Source organism: Vicia villosa, linkage group LG5 (genome assembly GCF_029867415.1).
Source record: "Vicia villosa cultivar HV-30 ecotype Madison, WI linkage group LG5, Vvil1.0, whole genome shotgun sequence".
NCBI lineage: Eukaryota > Viridiplantae > Streptophyta > Magnoliopsida > Fabales > Fabaceae > Vicia > Vicia villosa.
In genome coordinates, this window is record NC_081184.1 from 173923491 (window position 1) to 173933500 (window position 10010).

The 10010-nt window shown below is 32.8% G+C and overlaps 1 pseudogene; it reads left to right on the forward strand.

Annotated features, from left to right (window-relative positions):
- The first annotated feature begins 8422 nt into the window (after positions 1-8422).
- Positions 8423-9662, forward strand: LOC131608263 (probable pectinesterase/pectinesterase inhibitor 6; annotated as a pseudogene).
- The last annotated feature ends 348 nt before the right edge of the window (positions 9663-10010 follow it).

A 10010-nucleotide genomic window follows, 5' to 3' on the forward strand; every position in this document is an offset into this window, starting at 1 on the left:
CCTTCATGGGAGGCTTCTCCCTCTTCATGGGTTTTGGTAACCCTCTTTGATGAGTGGGTGTTTGACTTATGAGGGTCAAAGCCTCGAACATATCCTAACAGTGGATTGCCATCGTTTGGCGTCTCCTCGTACCGATTCCGAGCTTCCCTCGCTCTTTCCTGCTCATCCTTAATGTCCTTCATGAAGCTCAACATTTGAGCCATTCCTCCCTTAATCTCATCCGCAGTACCTTTCAGCTGGGTTACTTCCTCACGAAGGGCGGCTTGGTTCTGTTCCAATTGTTCCATTGCCTTTTTCTTTTGAGATCTTGTCTGAATCTGCGGTTGAGTTGCAATGGTGTGACTGAATATGAAGATAGTTTTTCTTATGTTTTTTTTTTTGAAATAAATATGATGTGCATGATATGCATGCTATGCTTATGCTATGTTCATGTCTTATCCACATTATTATAGTAAATATACATTCTTTTTTTTTATTCTTTTTCTTCTTTTTTTCTTCTTTTTTTTCGCATATATTTATTTGGTGAATATTGTAGGAACAATAAGTAAATGCAAAAAATAAACACACTTTATTAATTGAAAGGAAATACCACTTCATTGTTGGTTTACAAAAAGGAAAGGGAAACTGAAATTAAAATACTCAAAATAAATTAAATTAAAAGTACTTGAAATAAAAACAACAAGGAAATAACATAAAGCTAAGAACGCCTTTGGATGTCTTCTTGGAACTTGTCCACCATGTCTCTACAAAGCTTCATGAACTCTTTGACTTCTTCGGGAAGGATGATAGGAGATGATTCTGCTTTTGCCAAACTTTTTGGAATATCTTGAATTAAATCATTACACAAAAGACTAGCTTATCATAATCATCGCGACATTTCTCATAGTCTTCAAGCATCTTAGGAACCATGCTCACATGCTCGTAAGCTGTAGAAACAATTGTGTATTGTCTTTTCCAATAGTCTCTTTCGTTCAAGGCTGCCTCGTGTATCTCTTTTTCTCTCATGAACACTTCCCGAAGTGATACCATGGCTTGATATGCTCTATTATACTCACCGGTGCGCTGTAAAAGTGCTTCTTCAGTGACTAGTCTCCTTGCGCGTTCTTGTTGTTCAGCATTGAGGGCTTCTTGAAGATCATATTTGAGGTTCCTTATTTCATCCTCTTGATCTTTAGTCCTATCAGTTAATTCAAAGACTACAGCTTCTAGATTTTTCTCGGATTCCGCTTTGTCATGGGAAGCCATCTCATAACGCCTTCTCCACCTTGCAATTTCCGCATTAGCTTGCTCCAACCTCTCATCATGAGCCTCTAAATTAAAATTAGCACTTAGATACCCTTCAGTTGCACGCTTCCTTTTACTCCTTTGTCTATCATTCTCTTCCTTTATTGCTTGAAGTTCTTGGTTCTTATCCTTAAGGTCGAAGCGTAGTTGGCTCCTTTCGTTGGTAAGTTGATGCAAATCAAGTTCTAACTTCTCTTTTTCTTTTCGGGACGCCTCTAGGGCAGCCTTGATCCCTTCTATCTCTTCGATGGATAGAGGAACAAGATCAGGAGAATCAGGCTTGTATGCGGGATCCACAACAAAAGGAAGCAAAATCTTCCCAACTCTTTCTTGAACCCATGTGGTGTAAGGTGCTTTTGCAATTGCATTCTTTGGCCCAAAATATTTTCTTTGAACCTGACTCCAAGCTTGAATTACTTTCTTCAATGTTCTTGGTTCACCCTTCCCATTATCATGCAAGATCAATTCTTCTATTTGTTGTTTGGAAGGTTCACTATCCATAGAATGTCCTAATTGACGTAATGCTAAAACGGGGTTATAATTAATACAACCAAGAGTCCCTATTAACGGCACATTGTCGAAATCTCCGCATTTGTAAATGATCCTATCAGAATTTAATTTTTTTGCATACCATAGGATAGAATCCGCTTTAAGAGCCCTTAGCTTTTGAGCCCAATCATTTCTAGTCAATTCTTTGATAAGACCACTAGCTTTATAGAGATGCGAAGTCAACCAAGAATATAGCAAGTGGACACAACAAAATAGCATTCCTCTCTTCTTTTCATACTTTGTATGGATAGCATAGTAAATATTAGCGAGGATTGTCGGAGTAGGATCCTTTCCATAAACTTTAAAAGAAGTGAAAGCATGAATGGCAGTGGGATCCACATAATCAATATTTTTTGGCAATAAGACAACTCCAAAAATCAGAAGAGCCAATAAATGTCCACAAATGTCCCATTGTTTCTTTTGAGCATACATTAAGGCTTGATTTTCTAAGTAAGATCTCTTGATCCCATGCACATCTCCATCAGTTTTGTAATTAGTCTTCAATTCCGCATCGGATACTCCCAAAGCCTTTGCTAAATCTGAAAAATCAACGTCTTTACCTACACCAGTATAGAATTCCTTTTTAATTTTTGAGAATCCCAACACAGCATCCATCTCTTCCAAAGTGGGAGCCAACTGGAAATCCTGAAAAGTGAAACATCTAAGCGGCGGATCATAGAATTGAACCAATGCGGTAATAGCTTCCTCTTGTACTTTCACCCTTAGCAAGTCCAAAATATTCCCATAGCGGATTACAAACCTATCCAAAGCACTTGATGGTAATTTTTCCTTGATTATTTTCAGCTTCTTGATATCCGGAGTGGAAACGGTAAGATGAACAATGGTCTTCTTGGTACTCATCCTTCCTACACATTCACCAAATAGAATATATTTTTACATTTATATTATATTTTTTTATTTACTATTTTTTGTGGATAAAACATGATGAAGATGCAAATGAGAGATGATGCATGCAAACACATAAAAAAACATAGCAACACAAAAAGAAAAAAAAATATATAAAAGAAAACATATAATATTTCAAGAAACCCAGGTTCATAGGTTCGACGTAGGGGGCTCTAGAGAGCCAACCTTTTTATGGGGGGTTCTAGAAGGTCTCATGGGGTCGTTCGTAGCCTCTGAGACTTTTTGTCTCTTCGGATTTTAGAACGACTCATTTTATCCATGAGGTTCGAATTTTTGGGGTAGGTTCCCGGAGAGATCAGCCAAGTATCCAGTCCAGCCCTCAACAAAGTCAAGCCTCGTTTTGGACCTTTCCGAATACTCAACCCACTCCGAGTGGAGTTATCAATGAGATTCGTAGGAGATTCGTACTCCCCTATTGATCTCAGAGTTAACTCTCACGCTTAGGGTTTAACATAACATAAAAAAACCAGCAATGCATATAATAATGTTGATAAACATTTTAAAGCAGATAAACAAACATTAAAACACAAAAACAAATAAACAATTTAAAAATTATTAAAAGGTGCACTCCCCCAAACCCTAAAAATGGCAAATTTGCCAACCCTAAAACGCGCTCAAACCTAAACCCTGCCAAAACCTATAGGAGCATAGTATTCACTATTGAGTGCGTCCCCAGCAGAGTCGCCAGCTGTAGCAACCTGCCTAAAAATTACCTTAGAGAGTCGCCACCTATTCTGCCAAGGCGAATAGGAAACCTTTGATAATTAAGAGATTTAGGGTAAGATACCATATTCGGGTTAAGGGAAGGTGTTAGGCACCCAAAACCCTTTCCTAAAGGTTAACATTACAAAGATCAGGGTTAGGGCAAAAGGCAAATAATAGACAATTATTAGGGTTAACAAATTAATTATTGCAAATGATTAGGATTTGGAGGTGGGGGACTCGCCTTGTTGCCAAATGCCTACGTATCTCCTTAGGGAGAATCAGAGTCCACGTAGTTCGGGGGACGGGTTGTACGCCCTTAGAATTAGAAATTTGATAGGGTTGGTAGTTTGCCTCAAAGGCTTTTGAAAGAGCCTATGATAATGTATAATTCAATACTGAAAAGTTTTGAAAAGCGTGGGAAGTGTTTTAAGAGTGGACGTACAACCCTGTTTTAATTTGCACTATTAACCGCAATAATCGATTGATTCGATTACCATAGTTGAAAGATTAATAATTTGCACCATTACCAATTTTAATCGATTGATTCGATCATCACTAATAATGAATTAAGGTATTTTTAATTATAATTTTACAGTTTATATCGTTACCCCTCGCAATCGATTAATTCGATTAAAAAGAATAAAGAATTTTGAAGAAAAGATTAATCATCACAACCAATAGGATAGTTGCAACCATTTAATCGAATATAATTTAATTTGCATTTTAATTAAATAAACATTTTAATTAAAATTTATTGTTGACCATAGCGATTAATTGATTTAATCGGCCCGAACAACAAATTGAAAATTTTAATATAAATATCCTACATTTATGTTATTTATAAAATAATTATCATAATTTACTTATATTAAAAAGATATTTTAATTGAAGTAAACAAATAAAATAAAAAAAAATTAATTAAGTTTTATTAAGGTTTTGATTAGGTGTGATTATCATTAGGGTATATGGTATAGGGGGTTAATCATGGGCGTTAGATCTGAGGTTAGTGGGGACCGAAGGCTGGATCATGAGGTCATATGGTAGTGGTCAATCTTTGCAGCGCACAGGATCAGGGATGGAAAATCAAAGAAAATAATGTGTTGGAGGGGAGGCTCGAACCTGCGACCTCACCCTCCCAAACGCGCTTCTCAACCAACTGAACTGGGTCACTTTGGTGTTTATTGTACGCAATTATCATGATATAAAAAGTCACTAAAACAAGGAACAAGAACGCGCGCGAATTTTCAAACTGACCACCCAGGCGTTGACACGCCATCGTCTTCTCCACCAGGCCTGTGTTTTATCCTAGGAATTAGCTACGATTTTGCTACGGCCTTTGGTTCGTAGCAAATTAAAATAAAAATAGCGAATAGCTCCTGTATGAACATAAATCTCTCGCGACCTATCCATCTCTTTCGTCCCACCCATACGAACCATTTTAAATCATTAATTAGCCTCAATTTAACCCCTAATAAAAAACCCCAAATTCGAACCCTAGACTTTTCGTCGGCCTCTAATGGCAACACGCGATTAAAGCATGCAAGCTTGAAATAAACAGCCCAGAAACATTCATGGCATTGATACAAACCTAAATATGCGATTAATTTTCAACAAGGATGCATATATTGTTCAGATCGAATAGGTTTTCAGAGCGACTTACTTTGACAAATAGGAGAGGATTCTGGGGGTGCTGATGAAGCGTGACGATCCAGGTAGCTTCTAAATTGCCTGAAGAAGCTTTTGCAATCTTTAAATTTCCTTGAGAGCCTCTAATTCTCTGAAACCGAATCCAAGTTCTTGAATGACTTTTGAAGTTCTTGCAAGTTTGCTTTCTCTCAGAATTTCGTCCCCAACCCTTATGCCTTGTGTTTGGTACTTATAGACAAACATTTAGGTCAACAAAAACATCCAAAATCTCTCTTAAATCCAACCTTGCAATTTTGAACAAATTTGATTTTATTTTCCTTTAAAACCTTCTATTTTGGTCCAAATATTGTATCAATCTTTTCCATTTGATTGAGCACGAAAATATGTCATATTTTGCCATTAATATTGATTGAAATTGGCCTATATGAATATTTTATCATAATATTTGATTTTTCATACTTAATTAAATCATAAAATGAAATAATAAAATAATAAAAAAATATATTAAATAAAATAATATGCTAAATTTCGTGCCCTTTTGTTTTGGACAAGCTAATGGTTTGTGGATCAAGTTTGTACCATAAAAACATAGGCCCATTTGCAAGATTTCTCACTTTGAACCCTCCTTTTTCATATTTGGTCCTCCAAAATCACCCAACTTTGATCAAGCATATCTCACTCAATTTTTAAGCCATGAGGGAGTTCTAATACTTTTTGGAAACCTCAAAGTGTCCTCTACAAGCCACTTTGGAACATATTTTTCATTTGGAGCTTTTATCTTGATCATATCTTCTTTAACAAAAAACTGCTTTTGAAGGATGCCTGAAAATGACCTGTAATCTTTTGTACTGTACCTCTTAAATGAAGCATTTCTAGCCCTAGCTTGTGAGAGACAAAGTTGTAGAGAATCCAATTTCCTTCAAAATAGGCTTTGAGTGGGGAATTTTTGATGTTCCATGTGAAAGTTATACCCAGTCAAAGTTGGGTTGACTTTCTCCTAAAGAAACCCTAATTTGAACCTTTTTGTATTTGTTCATCTCTGAGTTTCTTTTAATGGAATCATGATCAAGCTTTGATCAAATGATGGATATACATCCCCATACTTGTTGTGTGAGCAATGGTTTAGAAGTTTGGATCATGCCTTGACTTTGGATTTGAATCAGTTGATTGCAGATCTTGAGACTGTTTGAGCAGGTAACTTTTGGAGTGATGCTTTGACTTTTGCCATGGGGTTAAATTAGATCACTATAAACCATATACCCTTGATTAGGAGCCTTATCTCATTGATCCCTCTTAGAGGAATCTCAAACCCTAGCCTTAGAAGGCTCTTGACTAGGAATGTAGCTTGAATGGAACCCTAGTCTTTGAATCTTTGTAAGTGAAGTAGATGGGGCAAATTTTGGGGTATGACACATACATAAGTGAGAGAACCCACTCTCTTGTCACCTTAAAATTTTAGATGTATATAATCCTCAATTATGTATCAATGCTCCATAATAAATAACTCCCCCAACAAATACAATACATGACATGACATGAAGATGAACATGATACACTCATACACACAAACAATCCATCATCATCATCATTATTATTATTATTATTATTATTATTATTATTATTATTATTATTATTATTATTATTATTATCATTATCATTATCATCATCATTATTATTATTATTATTATTATTATTATTATTATTATTATTATTATTATTATTATTATTATCATTATTATTATTATTATTATTATTATTATTATTATTATTATTATTATTATTATTATTATTATTATTATTATTATTATTATTATTATTATTATTATTATTATTATTATTATAACAAAATTGTTTTGCTTTCCACTTTATGAAAAGTGCAACTTATCATGTTGGTTACGAACATACTACACGAGTAATGCCAAAACTAAAGAAAAAGAGAGGAGACATATACCAAAGTAGTTGTGAATTAACACGACAAATAATGATTTAGAATTTGAAGTCAATAAAGAAATGTTGTTAGTAAGTCTTAATCATACTTTACTTTTTCAAAATATAATTTAAAAAAAAAATTGAGGTTTGAGAGTTATATTTTGGAAGTCGGAAGGGTCATTTTTGAATTTTATAAAATTTGAAAAAAAATACATAGTGTATATTATATTGTGTATATTGAGCAACTTCATTTTTCTCCATTCACGTCTTATTAAGGTTGTCAAAAACAACAACGGACCAAAATATTCTTGTTGTTTAGGTAACCCGACACATATTTAAGTTTATGTTTGGATTGATGGAATGAACACATATCTAAGTTTATATTTGGATTGATGGAATGAAGCTGAACGAATCGGAATGAAATGAAATAAAATTTATGTTTTATTGTTTAGATAAGTTAAAAAAAGATGTAATTAAGCAGAACTTTGATGAAATGTAATTGATTCCATTTCATCACCTTTCTTTATTTTTTGTATTCTCTGATTTGGATGAAATGAAAAAAATTAATCTATTCCATCATGAAATATTCAAACAAAAGAGAGACATTTTTTCCACTTTACTATGCTTCATTTCATTTTTCCGTTAATGTTCCAAAATTTTGTAGGATTTCAAAGTCTTAACTTTTTTCCTTCAAAGTTTTTTTATTCCAAATTATTAAAAACTTTTCTTAATTTTAGAACAATTTTTTCCATTTAAAAGAAAAACTAAAATTCTTTCTCTCTTTTAATTTACATAAAAAGTGTTTTTTCAAAAAAATATTTTTAACTTTTTTCTCAAACCAAATAGTTCAAAAAATAAGGTCTTAAGTCCATAAAAATGATCTTATTAATATTTAATGAATCAATTAATTGTATTAAATATTTTTAAATAAAATAAAATTTATATTAAATATAATGGTAATGTTAATCTGTGTCAGAATATAAGTTAAGAGTTAAATATAAAAGAATTTATAAAAAAATTATACCTTGATTTTATTAAAAATTAATAATTATTTTTATTGCTTTTTTTAACATAATTTTTTTTTATAGATTTCTTAACCATTGCCCTTCATGCACAAGTTATCATTATATAAAACATAATAATATTGAATCGTTAAAGAAATTAACCTTTACTTATAATAATGATAACATTTAACATTTTTTTATTATAATAATTACATGAGCTAGTATACTTTATATGGTCGACCAAAGCCAAATCTCTTGACCTATTTATAGCACCATTCCTTTGAACTTATTTTCATTCACAAGCAAATATTTATTTGTAAACCCTCTCATCCATTCCCATATACATAGCTCTCCTTACATAATTGGCTAAAAAAAATATGGATAAACTCATATTCAATTGTTGAATTGCTCATACTTTCTCTTTTCTTTTCTTTTCTTTTCTCTTTTTCTCTTGTTTAGTGCATGGCAAAGAATTATCATGCAATCAAACACCATACCCTCAAGTATGTAACCATTACATTGGAACCACTAATACACTATCAACCCTATATTCTTCTTCTTTCCATGATATTAATGCCATTAAGGTTACCATGGACCAAGCTATTGAAGCATACAAACTTGTGTCAACCATGGATTTGAATAATTTCAAAGACAATAGAGCCAAGTCAGCATGGGAAGATTGTGTAGAACTTTATGAGGATACAATTTATCAACTTAATCGCTCCATAAACTCAAACAATTTAAATGACAAATTAACTTGGCAAAGTGCTTCCATTACCAATCATCAAACTTGTCAAAATGGTTTCATTGATTTCAACCTTCCTTCTCACTTAACCTACTTCCCTTCCATCTTAACCAACTTTACTAAATTGCTTAGCCACTCCTTGTCCATTAGCAACACTTTAGTTTCTTCATCCTCGTCGCCATCACTGTCCTCTCTGCCGATCACAAAACAAAATGGTCGGAGAAGTTTTTATCAGATGAATTCACCTATTGTGGTGTGCACAAGATGGAAGTGGAAACTATAGGTAAAGTCAGAATGGAGTTGAATATGAAAATCTATTTGATAGCAACCTTCTCCCTCTATTTCAATTAAGAAGGAAGGTTGAAATCAATGAAACTATTTTGGCAAGTTTGATGATTGGTAATGGAAGCACTTTGCCAAGTTAGTTTATCATATAAGTTGTTTGAGTTTATGGAGCGATTAAGTTGATAAATTGTATCCTCATAAAGCTCTAAACAATCTTCCCATGCTGACTTGGCTCTATTGTCTTTGAGATTATTCAAATCCATGGTTGATACAAGTTTGTATGCTTCAATAGCTTGGTCCATGACAACCTTAAGGGAAGCATCATGGAAAGAAGAAGAATTTAGGGTTGATAGTATATTAGTGGTTCCAATGTAATGGTTACACACTTGAGGGTATGGTGTTTGATGGCATGATAATTCTTTGGCATGCACAAAACAAGAGAGAAAGAGAGAAGAAAAGAGAAAGTATGGGCAATTCAATAATTGAATATGAGTTTATCCATATGTTTCTTAATGGCTAATTATGTAAGGAGAGCTATCTATGTGTATGGGAATGGATGAGAGGGTTTACAAAGAAACATTTGCTTGTGAATGAAATTAAGTTCAAAGGAATGGTGCTATAAATAGGTTAAGAAATTTGGCTTTGGTAGACCATAAAAAGTATACTCCATCATGTATTTATTATGATGAAAAAAAGCTAACAATTGAATCACTAATAAAAATAAAAGTTAAAACATTTTTTAACGAATTAATATTAGTATTTTTAATATTTATTTTATTAAAAGTAAATATATTTAATACAATTAATTGATCTTTATGAACCTTAAAGTCTGGTTTTTTGAAATATTTGTTTTGAAAAAAAAAAAACATAATTTAAAAATACTTTTTAACAAAATATTATTGTTTTAGAAAATATTTTCTGAAAATATTCTTAAT